General features: G+C 38.6%; 1 long non-coding RNA gene across 2 annotated transcripts; it reads right to left on the reverse strand.

Annotated features, from left to right (window-relative positions):
• Window positions 1–3,817: 3,817 nt before the first annotated feature.
• LOC123937100 lies at window positions 3,818–12,482 on the reverse strand. Of its 2 annotated transcripts, XR_006817413.1 has the most exons (4): window positions 12,353–12,482; window positions 6,633–6,862; window positions 6,221–6,333; window positions 3,818–5,578 (listed from the first exon to the last, which is right to left on the reverse strand). It is a non-coding gene; the product is annotated as an uncharacterized LOC123937100 (long non-coding RNA). The 2 variants fall into 2 exon arrangements; XR_006817412.1 differs by having other exon boundaries at window positions 3,818–6,333.
• Between the last annotated feature and the right edge of the window lie 1,108 nt (window positions 12,483–13,590).

Raw genomic sequence — 13,590 nt, forward strand, 5'->3', positions numbered from 1 at the left:
CTTAAATTCCTGTAAGAGTTACAACACATATTTTCTACAACAGCATCAACAAAAATATATTTCTAAGTTTGAGTGTAGTAGCTAAAACTGATTTAATCAAATGAAGTTGTCTACCACAGAAACATGCTACCATGGAATTCTATGACAATGGGCAGAGAAGTGACTTCAGCTGAAACAATATGACGTGGTCTGGAGAAGCACACTTCACCGGGAAAGCATGTGCCAAAGATACACAAGCCCATTGTCTATGTAATCCCAAAGAGGACAGTCACAAAAGGTATACTACTTCTCCTGAGGGATTGTTGAATTTTTTACGTGTTTCAGAATGAAGACTGAAACGCCTTTTGATATCCCACTATCTAATTTGTTTGATGTGTTTATAAAAATTGGGGGGCCATTCTTTAATGTGAACATGAGAATGTAAATTACTCTAGGCTCCATTGGTTTGAACCACTTGTAATGTGAACTAATTACATGATTTATTCCAGAACTGTAATGAGATTACCGGTTAGTGATCAGTCATGTGCTGGATCACTTTCATTGGTCATCAATTTTTAAGCTTAGTTGAGGGATTTACTCAAATGGCATATTTAATTACCACAGATAAAGAAGAAAAAAGCCATCCACCAAAAAAGAGATGGCCATTAGGGGTTATCTAAAGGCCTGTCTGAGATGATAGAAAAAGTAAACTCATGCTGGGTTCAGTAATAACCAGCCTTCATGTCTAAGCTTCAAAGACGACTCTGAAATACAGATGTGTTCCTTCTTACCACAATCTATGCTTCCCTTTTTATTCTGCCAGTGAACAGACCACTTGCTTCCTTTATCCTTTCTTGCTTTCATGCTTTCTTCCTTGCATTAGGAAGGAGCAAAAGCCTTGGGCCCTACTTTATGTTCTAGACAGTCTGTCAGGAGGATGAAGTGGGTAGAACCAGGGGAGAAGCTTCGAGGCCTGCACCTGAGGCATTAAACACAAGTTCTGGAAAGAAGTAAGAAAAGCCTATCTGGAAAAATATATTCCATATACACAGGGACCAGGGTCTATACCATAAAAAGTTCTGGAATGGTTGGTGTATGCTAATAAATAGATAATGTCATGCACAAATAGTGTTTTAACCGGGTGGTTATTACTTATTAATAAAAACAAAACAAAATTTGGACTCTCCCTAAACCCAAACAGATTAAGAAAAAGATAGAAACTCTAAAACCAATACAAAGGAGCATATACACAAACTCCGGATAATCTATGACAGCAACCCAGCAATTTATTTACTACTATTGAGAGGAGAAGGTGGAGGCGCCTTTCCTTGGCCGCTTATGGATATGTGAGTGTGTGTGGCCTGGTGGAAACAGACACTGAATTTAGACAAATGTGCTGCCCACTCACTGGCATGTGGTTTTGGCAAGGTGCTTAAACCACTCTGAGAAGTGGTTTGTATCCTCTATAAAGTGTGAAGAAGAAGAATATGCACTAGGGTTATTTCCAAGAGGCTAATCACGTTTGTAATTTGTTCCGCAATCAAGTAAAAAATGCACTTAAAGCACATCGCTTAGGAAATACCTGATAAGTTTTCATTTCCATCTTTTCTTTTTCCTCCCACTATATCTGTATCCCTGCTGCTAGTCTTTCATGGCATAAGGAACAGAGGCAATGGGTTCACAGACACTGCTTAGGCAAGTGTGCTCAAACAGTCGGGTGATTCGACCGTGTGCTGAACAGAAGCTCCACAGGAGAGGAAGGCAGGGGGAATTGTTTCTCCCACTCAGCACATAATCCACAAGAGGCACATTTTTAGCAATTCTGTCACAGAATTGTGACAGTACTACGTTGGCATGAAAGGATGAGAACAAGTAAAACATGGCAGCCAGACCCCCAAATGGGAATGAGAAGGTGGTCAAGATCACTGTGTCACTAACTTCTTGCCTTTCCCCTGCCACAGTGGGGCAGATGAGGTCCCTGAGGCTCGGCCACACCCAGGCTGGCTCCTCCAGAATAATGTTATATCCAGAAACAAGGCAAAATTACCCAAAACTAATCTTAAAATTCTGGCCCCCATTCCTTCTTTTTCAGAGTAACAAGATGAACCTTTATGGCAGAGCACAGGAAAATACACAGGGAAAACCTAGACAGGTGCTACCTTTCCTGCTCTGATGTAATTAATCCTTTTGGTTGTTAAATATCTTGTTCAGTACCATAGCAGATCTTCCCAAATCACTGAGCAATATTTCTTGAAAATACTCCAGATGATTACATCACGAGGCATTGTCGTAATGTGCTTCAACACGAAATGGGGAGTGGAGAGGGGGAAATGATTCAGAAGACAGGTCTGGAGCATAATTGGACAAACCCTGCAGTCTCCAGCTCTCTGTCAGCAGCAGACTTGGGAGGCTAAGTTTCCACAATATTTGTAGAAAAACAAATACTCTGTAGCCACAGGCTTATGCTGTTCTTGTAATGATTTCATCCAAGTCCTCAGTCCCTTATGAAGGCTTGAGAGAATTATGAATTTCAGGACAGACACACACATAGCAGAGGGATAGACTGTAGAAACCAAGAGTTCAGGAGCAGGGGGGTGGATCATGACCTTGAGTAAACACTTACTGCGTGACCCATTTGTTTCCAGTTGTAAAAGCCAGAGCTCCAAACTTCCATAGGAGTTTATGAAGATGAGTTGGGTATCACTTGGTCAAGTCTCTTTAACAACCTCCCCCTTTTTCTTTAGTCTTCCTCCCTCTGCCTATACTCCTCCATTTATCTTTCTTTCCTTCCAACCTATGATGAGGTTGAAACTACACTGCAAAGCTCAAAAAACAGAAACCCTACATCTCAAGCTGAGAGAAACCCTATTCAGACCAAGTTCCCTTACTTTCCATAGACCTGATGTGAAGGTAGACTGGGAACAATTCTAGCTCAAAGCATAATATTATTATCTTGATACATGAGGTCAAGTTATAGAAACTAAACCATCCCCAGAGAAAAATACCAAAGTATAGACCCACTAAGATGAAAAGGAATGTCTATTTATTTGAAAGATGGTAATTAATTGTAGAAATATGAAACTACTTAAATTTTGGCAACCACAATAAATTGAACAGAAATATCAAGGAATAGTTGAGTTTAATTTAAAAAAAACAGCAGAATTAGTTTATACTTGTACAGAGATTTAATTATGCAGTTTATCTAAAATCCAGGTAAATATTCTACTTCATGGATAGACACCATACCCACCAATCCTCTTTTGCAAGTTAGCATTTTCCCAAGAAGAAGTAGGTTGGTTGAAGCAGGAGGTAAAATGCAGAGGTTGGCAAAATTTTCTGTAAAATTTCCGGATGTAAATATTTTGGGTTCTACAGGCTGCACGTAGGGATTGTGGCCTTTGTAGCAACTACTCACCTCTCTAATTGTAGCTTGGGAAGTAGCCATAGATGATACGTAAGGAAATGGTGTGGTCATTCTCCAATAAGACTTTAGTTATGAACATCAAAGTTTAAGTATCTTACAATTTTCCCAAGTCGCAAAATATGAGTCTCCCTCGAATTTTCTTTAATCTTTTAAAAGTGTTTTGTATGGCTCATGGGCCACACAAAAACAGGACATGACTCCTGGTCTGTGATTGTCAACCTTAGCACAACGCAAGGAATAGGAGTCATACAGGCAGAAAATATTTGTCTGAATTGGGTAAATCATGAAAACTCCCTATTTTTTATATCAACTTCTTGTGAGGAGAAAAAGTTATACACATGAAAATAATTTCAAAATTTTTTACTATACACATAATAGTTGTTGGTGATATTTATTTATATAGACACTGCCACATACAGAAGCACACAAATCAGCATAGATTGTCACAAATCACAAAGGCAGTAGATGTGTATATACATAAGTCATAAAATCTCCACGGTGTCCAAGTGAGGTATGAATTTGTCTCCAATATTGTTGGCAGCCGAAGCAAAAAGGAAACATTCAATTCAATTCAATTCAACAAATATTTATTTTGTTAGTATCTATTATGAGCCAACCATAGTTCTAGGTGCTAGGAATACAATAGTTAGAACAAAGTCTTAGCTGTTGTGACACAAAATAGTCTGTTATATGATACTTTCGTGACAAGAGAGGATAACAACCCTTAAAGGAAAGAGAAGCTTTCCTAGGTATGTAGTGCTGAAAATAATTTTCCTTGAGGCTTCATATAGGCAACCCTGCTCTTCTGTGAAGACTTTTGTCTCAGTGACATGCCTATGAAAGTGCCATTAATTTGTTTCTTGCATCTTTCAATGAAAACTGAGGACAGGACACAAAAGCTTGTCTCAGTAAAAGTAACCCTGCAGTAAGCCAACACAGCCGAAGGTCAGTGTATAATTTTCAGCTGATCTAACTTAATCGAGAACAGGACATGGATTACTAAATAGAATCTACATCTCAAAATCTGCATCAGAATGATTTTGGAAGCTTCTGGAATATTGTCAATGTTTGGACTACACTAGTGAATCAGAGTATCTGAAGGTAAGCCTAATAATCCGCATTTTGAAAGAGTTCCTTGAGGTTTTCTTTTACCCATCAAATTTTGAGAAACTTTAACTTTTATTTAGTAGGATTTTTTAAAACTGTTTTCATTCTTCAGAGTTTGTGAAATCAATTCGGGGACAGCATTTTTCACGAAAGAGATTAAAATAAAATAGAATGGAATATAATAGATATTAAAGTGGATTACATTTTATTTAAGTATGTATTTAAATAATACAGGTGGTAAGCAGAGTATATTATTCAGAAATTTTTGTTTTTATGTATACATACTGTGTAATAAGTCATACATATTTATCTTTACTCTGGGCCTCACTCAAAAAATTCTGAAAACACTGAACAAGAGGTACACATCGACTTCAGACCCTTCAAAAGTGCTCTGAAAATGTCAGTCTTCTCTGATCTGAGAACCAAAAGCAAATAGTTGCATGTAGCATTCTCAGGCAGGAGTCTAAAGGGCATATATTCTGTACTTTTCTGATTAAAGTTGGAGACAATAGGGTTAAAATCTTTGGATGGATGTGTTTAAATAAGAACATCGACTGGAAGATGATGGTGCAAAAGATAATGGTGTTTTATAATGATAGTAATAGATGTGAAGGAAATTGGATCTAATGATCTCATAATAAAGTAATTATGTTTCTTAAATTGTAGTGTGTATCACTAAAGCCAATTTCTATTGCACGTATCTATGCAGAGGCACCTAAAGATATTTATATCATTACATATATATTTAATCTCATAAATATTATTACATATGTTATTACATATATAATATATAATTTTATCTATGCAATTTTATTTATTTATTTATTATATATCATGTGCTTTTGTTCTAAACATACAGTAGTGAGGGAAAACATCAATTATCCTTTGTTGGCCATGATGTTCATTCGTATTTCTTAAAAATACATACTGTTAGAGGGCTGAGGTATCCCTGTGGATTAACACTCTGGCAAACCATGTACAAGCTCATTACCAGCAGCAGAAGTCTTCTGGCCATAAAATAGCAACAAATATCCGAAGACCACTTTTGCGTTCTCCATTTATTGTTTTCTGTAAAATAATAACACATTCCAATTTTATTTATCATATTAGAAGATAATACTTAGAACATTTTGGTGCATTGGCTTCTTTATGATTAATGAACCTAAATTTAATTTCGCGTCCAATCCTATATAGTCAACTCTTTATGAATTCACTCTCCTCCCAAAATCATGATGCATGTCCCATTATAGCAGGTACTATTTCAGACAGAGCAGATGCTTCCCTCCGTTTCAGTATTTGTAATATGAATGCACATGCATTGCACAAAAAGCATAACTCTCAAAGATTCCCAGGCAGGCAGTCTCTTTAGATCTGCAGCGTTCCAGTAAACAGTTACTAAGTCCAGAAGTAAAACAGCAAAGGCCATAGTTCCCATTTGAACCAATCTTCGTGGAAAGCAACTTAGTTAAGTATGAAACAATCTTTAATACTTGGAACTTGTTATTTTAACACAGAATTTATAGGAGATTTTCAGTATGTTAATGAACTCAGAAATGTCATGAATTTTGTGACCATCGATGCAGAGATCTCTCTAGGGAGTGGACACATGGCTTTCATCAGTTTCTTGAAGGCATCCATGGCAAACAAAAACATCACAAAACAAACTTTCACAGCTTTAAAGCCAGTCTTTACTCTTTCATTTAAATTTACACCCTGAATCTTCTCTGTCCTCAGATAAGATCAAACACAGTTGTTTTTTTCCCTTGTACGTGGATAGTTTATTCTTGAAGGCTTTCATTAGGTAACACCTGATGTTCTCTTTTCTAAAAGACAGACAAAACTTCGTTGGAAGGAATAAAAGTGGAGAAGAATGGTTTTAAAAGAAGGAAAAAATGCCAAAGTCTAAGTCTCTTTAGGGATGTTTATGTCCACTTTGGCGCAGCAAAATAAGGTACAAAACTTGCTGATAAATAATGTGTAGCTTCTATAGTACTAAGTGGAATCACAATGGAATGTCAATCCAGGTAAGTTATTAGGAAAGTGCTTTTGTTAAGTCAACATTTCTCTCAAATAGCAGAGGTTAATATTAACGTGGTTTCCTAGAAAATGATTCTCTCCTTACCATAAATCACACGACCATCGCACAACAGAGGCCATGTTTGAAATATCTCTTAAAATCTGCAAACAAGGAAGTTTAAATACATAACGTGTGGGAAAAGATCTGTGGCAAACTTTGTGACATGGTGAGATTCGATGCCTTTTGCCTCAGGTAAAGCTGATCTTCCTCCATTAGGTCCAGATAAGTTCAGAACACAATAACCTTGTGTGGATTTTCATTAAGTAATCCCAAACCTGCAAAAGTAGGTCAGTTTTCTGAATTAATACAAAACCAAAGTCTCACTTGTTCAGTACAAGTTTTGTCAGTGTCAAGGAAATGACCAGATTTTTTTTTTTCAGTAACACAAAATGTTGTTTTCAATATGTGTGGCACCAGTTAGGAGTGATAAGTTTAATTTGCTTGTTCTTAAATCACAGAAATTAATCAATTATTCCTCTATTACATCCCAAATGCATTCACTGAACAAATCATTCACTGCTTTCTATGTGTCAGACACAACTGACAAGTGTAAGTGGTTGTTCCTAAGAGTTTGTGATGGTGAAAAAGAATAGGAATGATTCCTTAACTTAAATGTAGATAGAACAGTTGGTAAATGAATAAATCACTTTGTCTTGGGCAAGCATTGGTAGTGATTAAGAAATCTTGATATCACAAGTGAGATGGCAAAAAGCGCATCGTTTTAGATTACAACAACCACATCCTGTGGGCTTAGTAAGTGCTACATATTATGCTAAGGAGTCAAAAGAGCTTACTGGGCCTAAATTACACAGAAACCTCACAAGGCAGATATTGGTAATAGGACTCTGGGTCACAAAAATGACAGAAACCCAACTCCTAAAGCCCAATAAAATAGGAATGTAGTTAGAATTCTAACCACAGGGAAAAGTGCTATTCAAGTTCCTCACTGGGTTTGTCATCTCTGCTCTCTTTGCAAGTCTCCTACACTCTTCCTTCTTGGTCTGTGGATGGATTTCCTCTGGCAGGAAACAAGACCACTACTAACATTCAAGTTTTACATCTTAAATTTTTTACACCTAAGAAAGGCTATCCTTTTGGAGTTGTAATTCTAATATTCCTAGAAAGGGACATTATTAGCCAAGGTTTATTCAGATGTCCAACACCAGACCGGCAGTGTTCAGTAGGTCATGTCTCTTATATTAAGGTAATAAGATCTTGAAATTTCAACCTTTCTCATTTTACTTCCTTTCAGGTACTTTTATCCTTCTTTCAATTGTTCAGAGGAATCCAGAAGCATTAGCATTTTTCTACAAGGTAAAATGAAAAAAAAAAAAACATTCACATTCATTTGTGGGTTTGGGTTAATGAATGTTGGTTAGCTGGATTTTGTGTTGTTTTGTTTCTTATGCTTCCTAACTAGTATCTTGAGACTGAAGGGGAAGTCCCTGAAGAAAGTGGGTCAAAGAGTTTATGTAACAAAGATTTAAAAGCCAAAATAGAGGGAAGGAAATGACTCTAACTCTCACACTTGGAAGGAAAATGGTTGAAGGCTACCTGGGCTGAGAGAGAAATGAGGGAATGGTGGAGCCAAGACTTCAGGAGACAGAATCTCTAGACCAGAAGGATCACAGGAGAATTAGGGATGAGAGGGAGAAGTTAGCATGACAATATGGCCAGTCATCATAAAGGGCCAGCTCTAGGAAGCAGAGTGGAAGCCAAGATCACAGTCTATCCTTGTGGATGCAGAAAAGCCCTGTCAGTGGTTGTCGTCACTATTGGGCAGAGACCGGTTGTCATTTTCAGCTGCCTCTACTTCGGGGATGTATTTATTACCCAGCATATGAGCCTATGCCTGTAACTTCGCAAATCCCCTTGTGGACAGTGTCTTTATCATCATCTCAGGACACACATGAGTACCCCAAAATGGCATAAGAAACCAGACCCACCAAATACAGAAGTGGTGGAAAAGGGAAAAACTCCAGTGCAGGTATATGAGTGGGCTGAAGAGGGGAAACATTCACCCTTATTTCACCACTTAGACAATTGCCAGGGTAGTCATGTAGATGACAGGCAGGAAAGGGAAATTTTCAGACCAGGTGCTGGCATGGGTTGCAGGACAGATGAAAACATAATGACCTCCTGGATATAAATATTCTTCTTTGACATATGAGGCAACTGAGTTTTAAAGTTAAATACTTACCAAAGATCACAGAGCCAGGAAATGCCAAGCCACAATGCAGACTCAGCCGTGGCTCTGAACCATGATGCAACAATGCCTCAACATTCAGATCTTTGCAGAAACTTCTTTAATAAATAAAATTGTGCAAGAGGTATTTGTGGAAATTTTGGAATCAAAATTCCAGCTTTTTTTTTTATGGTTCCAGTTTCTGGCACCATAGGAATCACATAGCTATCTGAGCAGCCATGGAAACAGATGGTTCTAAGATAATGTATACAGTATTGGGAGAAGGGTTTTTTGGTTTGGGTTTTGTTTTTTAAAGAAAAATGTAGTTATCTCCAGCCATTATTTTTCTAGATCTGTGTGTCTTGAACTCACATTGGAATCTGAGGGGGCTTTTTTGTGGGTATTTTGCATATGCCTGCTTTCAGACTGCTCCAAGTAGAGTTTTGGAATTGTTTTTTACATGGCATTTACTCATTTCACAAGTGTTCAAATAGAGGAAAATAATATTAATATGTTCCAAGAAAGAAAAAAAAATACCATCTACATTCAGATAATTCTGTAAAAACATGACCTGTATACCATGGCATTTCATTTGGAGTAAATTCTACCTCAGCTTTTCCTCAGGTCATTTATGGAAAAATAAGCCTGTGGTTGAGTCTGTCTTTGCCAAGGAAAATATCATACACTTATGCCTGTCACCCATGTTAAATAATGATACGTTATGATAAATACTTCTAAAACTTTTTTCAAATCCCCACATGCTATACAACAGCCATTATCTCACAAATATTAGAACACTATCCACATCCCAGTCTCTGGTTTCATTTTAATGCAAGAGTGAAGGTGAGCAAACTTCTATGACTCTCTCTCAATGTGATATTTCTAAGATTTGTGGACATTCCTTGTAAAATGACTCATGATCATGGGCTAGGCTGCCTAATTGAGTGCCTTTTTCTTAGTCAGATCATGCACAGGGCTCCCTGTTTTTGTGTCAAAAGAGGTTTGTTTTCTTTGCACAGCAAAGGAAACAGTCAACAAAACAAAAAGGCAATCCATGGAATGGGAGAAGATATTTGCAAATGACAGTGCAGACAAAAGGTTGAAATCCAGGATCTATAAAGAACTCCTCAAACTCAACACACACAAAACAGATAATCATATCAAAAAATGGGCAGAAGATATGAACAGACACTTCTCCAATGAAGACATACAAATGGCTATCAGACACATGAAAAAATGTTCATCATCACTAGCCATCAGGGAGATTCAAATTAAAACCACATTGAGATACCACCTCACACAAGTTAGAATGGCCAAAATTAGCAAGACAGGAAACAATGTGTGTTGGAGAGGATGTGGAGAAAGGGGAACCCTCTTACACTGTTGGTGGGAATGCAAGTTAGGGCAGCCACTTTGGAGAACAGTGTGGAGATTCCTCAAGAAATTAAGAATAGAGCTTCCCTATGACCCTGCAATTGCACTGCTGGGTATTTACCCCAAAGATACAGAAGTAGTGAAAAGAAGAGCCATCTGTACCCCAATGTTTATTGCAGCAATGGCCACGGTCACCAAACTGTGGAAAGAACCAAGATGCCCTTCAATGGAGGAATGGATAAGGAAGATGTGGTCCATATACACGATGGAGTATTATGCCTCCATCAGAAAGGATGAATACCCAACTTTTGTGGCAACATGGATGGGACTGGAAGAGATTATGCTGAGCGAAATAAGTTAAGCAGAGAGAGTCAAGTATCATATGGTTTCACTTATTTGTGGAGCATAACAAAAAACATGGAGGACATGGGGAGATGGAGAGGAGAAGGGAGTTGAGGGAAACTGGAAGGGGAGATGAACCATGAGAGACTATGGACTCTGAAAAACAACCAGAGGGTTTTGAAGGGGCGGGGGTGGGAGGTTGGGGAACCAGGTGGTGGGTAATAGGGAGGGCACGTATTGCATGGAGCACTGGGTGTGGTGCAAAAACAATGAATACTGTTATGCTGAAAAAAAATAAATTAATTAATATTAAAAAATATATATTTTAAAAGACTTAAAAATTTAAAAAAAAACAATGAATACTGTTATGCTGAAAATAAATAAATTTAAAAAAAGAGGTTTGTTTCCTTGTTTGTTTGTTCCCAAGAGAAGCTTCTTTTTGTTAAGTTTTTGTTGTTGTTATAGATTTTATTTATTTATTTGACAGAGAGACAGACAGCAAGAGAGGGAACACAAAGAGAGTGGGAGATGAGAAGCAGCCTTCCTATTGAGCAGGAAGCCTGATGTGGGGCTTGATTCCAATACCCTGGGATCATGACCTGAGCCGAAGGCAGATGCTTAATGACTGAGCCACCCAGGTGCCCTTCTTTTTGTTAACTTTAGATGTAACTACATTTATTGAGCAAGTGATAATAATAGCTATGGGATAACTTATCACATTAACACAGCTAGCATCTATTGAACATTTACTAACTTGCCTGGTTGGCACTGGGCTACAGAGCACCTTACTTTCACCATCCTACTGAATCCATACAACAACCCTAAGAGACAGGAAATCTTATTCCCTTTTGACATATGAGAACACTGAAGCAGAAAGAAGAGAACAAGCTCTCTCAAGGTCACAAAACCATTGAATGGCATTGCCAGGAATCAACCCCTGCTGTGACCCCAAATTCCATGCCCTCAACTCTCTGAGTCTGTTAGCTAAGGGACTAAGGCACTTTGCGTATCCATTTCCCACTCAGTTCCCACACACAAAGTCTCTGGGGTGCAGGTTTTGTTAGTTACCTTTGCAGATGATCATAACAGGGCTCAAAGAGTTTAGGAAACATGCCCAAATTTCTAAAGCCACAAGCAGTAATTGCCTGAAGTGGATTCCAGAGCCAACTAACTCCTTACCCTGAGCTCCTACTCCTACTGTGCACTTCTCGGCAGAGTTAAGGGATTTAAATGTGTTAAAGTTTGGTTACTTGAAAATTTCAAGAAAACAGCCTTAAATGATGAATGTATCGGTGTTTGGCTATATTAAAAACATGCCATTTATTCAGTCTCAATTCTATTAGAGTTTAGGGTAACAATAGGGAGTGAGTGCTAGAGTAAATCACAGACTCCCACCAATTTTCTGGGAAGAAAATGTCAGAGGGGGAATCTATGCTGGAGAAGAACAAGAAATGTATCTACATTAGCCAGTAGAAATAGAGTCGATTATTGAATCCAGGAGGCATTATGCCAGCCAGGCAGAACTCAGAGAAAGAGAAAACAAACAGAGAAATTGGGCAGAATCATCTGTACCCTTTAATCACAATAGAGCAGCCAGAACAGACCAAGCCGAGTTAAACATCCATCAGAACCGCACTGCACATAGCCAACTCCGAGTCACTCTGGCCCGAGCACCAATTCTTACTGTAATGGCATCAGAATGAGAAAATGACATGCAAATGAAGTAAACAGTGGTTAGGGGCAGTCACAGACCTGTAATTGCCTCAATTTGGGGGGAGTTGTGGTGGGCTTAGGGGGATGGTGTGAAATTCAGAACAAGAATAATTTTCATGAAATGACAGACCATGACTCCTATGAGAGTTACCTGCATACTGGGCCTGTGCGCTCAACGGAAGGAACAGAGCCCGAGTCCTGTGACCTTGTCACGTCTCAAGTGGACTCCAAGTCTGGGTTAATCTAAGTGATAAAGCATGTAGATTTCCTCATTGTCTTGCCACACCTGATCACTGATGCATGGAAAGGAACCCTAGAAATCAGAAACAATGGGCTGGAATGAATAATTGGAAAAGTATACCATGTTTCTCATAGCAGAATCAACACCACAAAGGTACCAGTTCTCAAGGAGCACAAAAAGCACCAACAACATGACCACTTTGAACCACTTTAAAATCTTGAAATTAAGGAAAACTTAAAACAAAGTCCCTAATAAAACAAAGGTAATTGGTTAAAAGAGTCCCTGATCATAGGTTGGAAGGGGGTCTAGGATTCCTAAAATTCCCTTTCTCAGTAAGAATTCTAACAAATCAGACAGAGAGTATGGTAATTAGGAAGGTGGGGATGAGGAGTATTATGGGAGAAGGTGTCTGGGAAGGTGGGCAAGGATGAGTTCTGTCATAGTGGCAACAGGCTCAGAGATAGTCCAGGAAATTTTCAAGATATTTATTTATTTATTTGGAGAGCATGTGCTAGTGGGGAGGGCAGGGGGGAGGGAGAGAGAAGTTCAAGCAGGCTCCACATCCAGCTCAGGGCTCACTCTTACTACCCTGAGATCATGACCTGAGCTGAAATTAAGAGTCAGTTGCTTAAGTGACTGAGCCACCCAGCCACCCCCTCAAGATCCAAATTTAGGTGGCTATATACACACTAGCAGACTTGTAGACTAGGGAATCAGGAACTTCTGTTTGCCTTCTGGAATTATAAGCAAAGACAGAAAGCTTTCCTCACCGCTTTTAGGCCAGATGAAGTGTATCACTTAGAGCATAGGTAATAAGCGTTACCACACTGCGTGCTCAGATCTGTCTTCCCCCAGCAGACTGCGAGCCCCTCACAGACAGAGAAGTCCCCTCACACAGCAAAGGCCAAGCAAATATTTATTGGACAGAACAAATGAAGAAGTATTAAAGTCTACTTGTTTTGCCCCAACTCATCTTGAAATTGTCTATGTCAGGAGAGCAATGGAAAGTCTTTGTTCCTGCGTGGACATTCCTCTCCCGTTTAAACCCAAACTAATTCAAAGTCTGATAATTCCACCTTTTAAATGATTTCTTTCTGAGGGATACTACTGCTTGTTTGAGCTACCCACTTTGTTGCTGCCTCATTTAT

The sequence above is a fragment of the Meles meles genome, chromosome 2 (assembly GCF_922984935.1).
Source record: "Meles meles chromosome 2, mMelMel3.1 paternal haplotype, whole genome shotgun sequence".
Taxonomy (NCBI): domain Eukaryota; kingdom Metazoa; phylum Chordata; class Mammalia; order Carnivora; family Mustelidae; genus Meles; species Meles meles.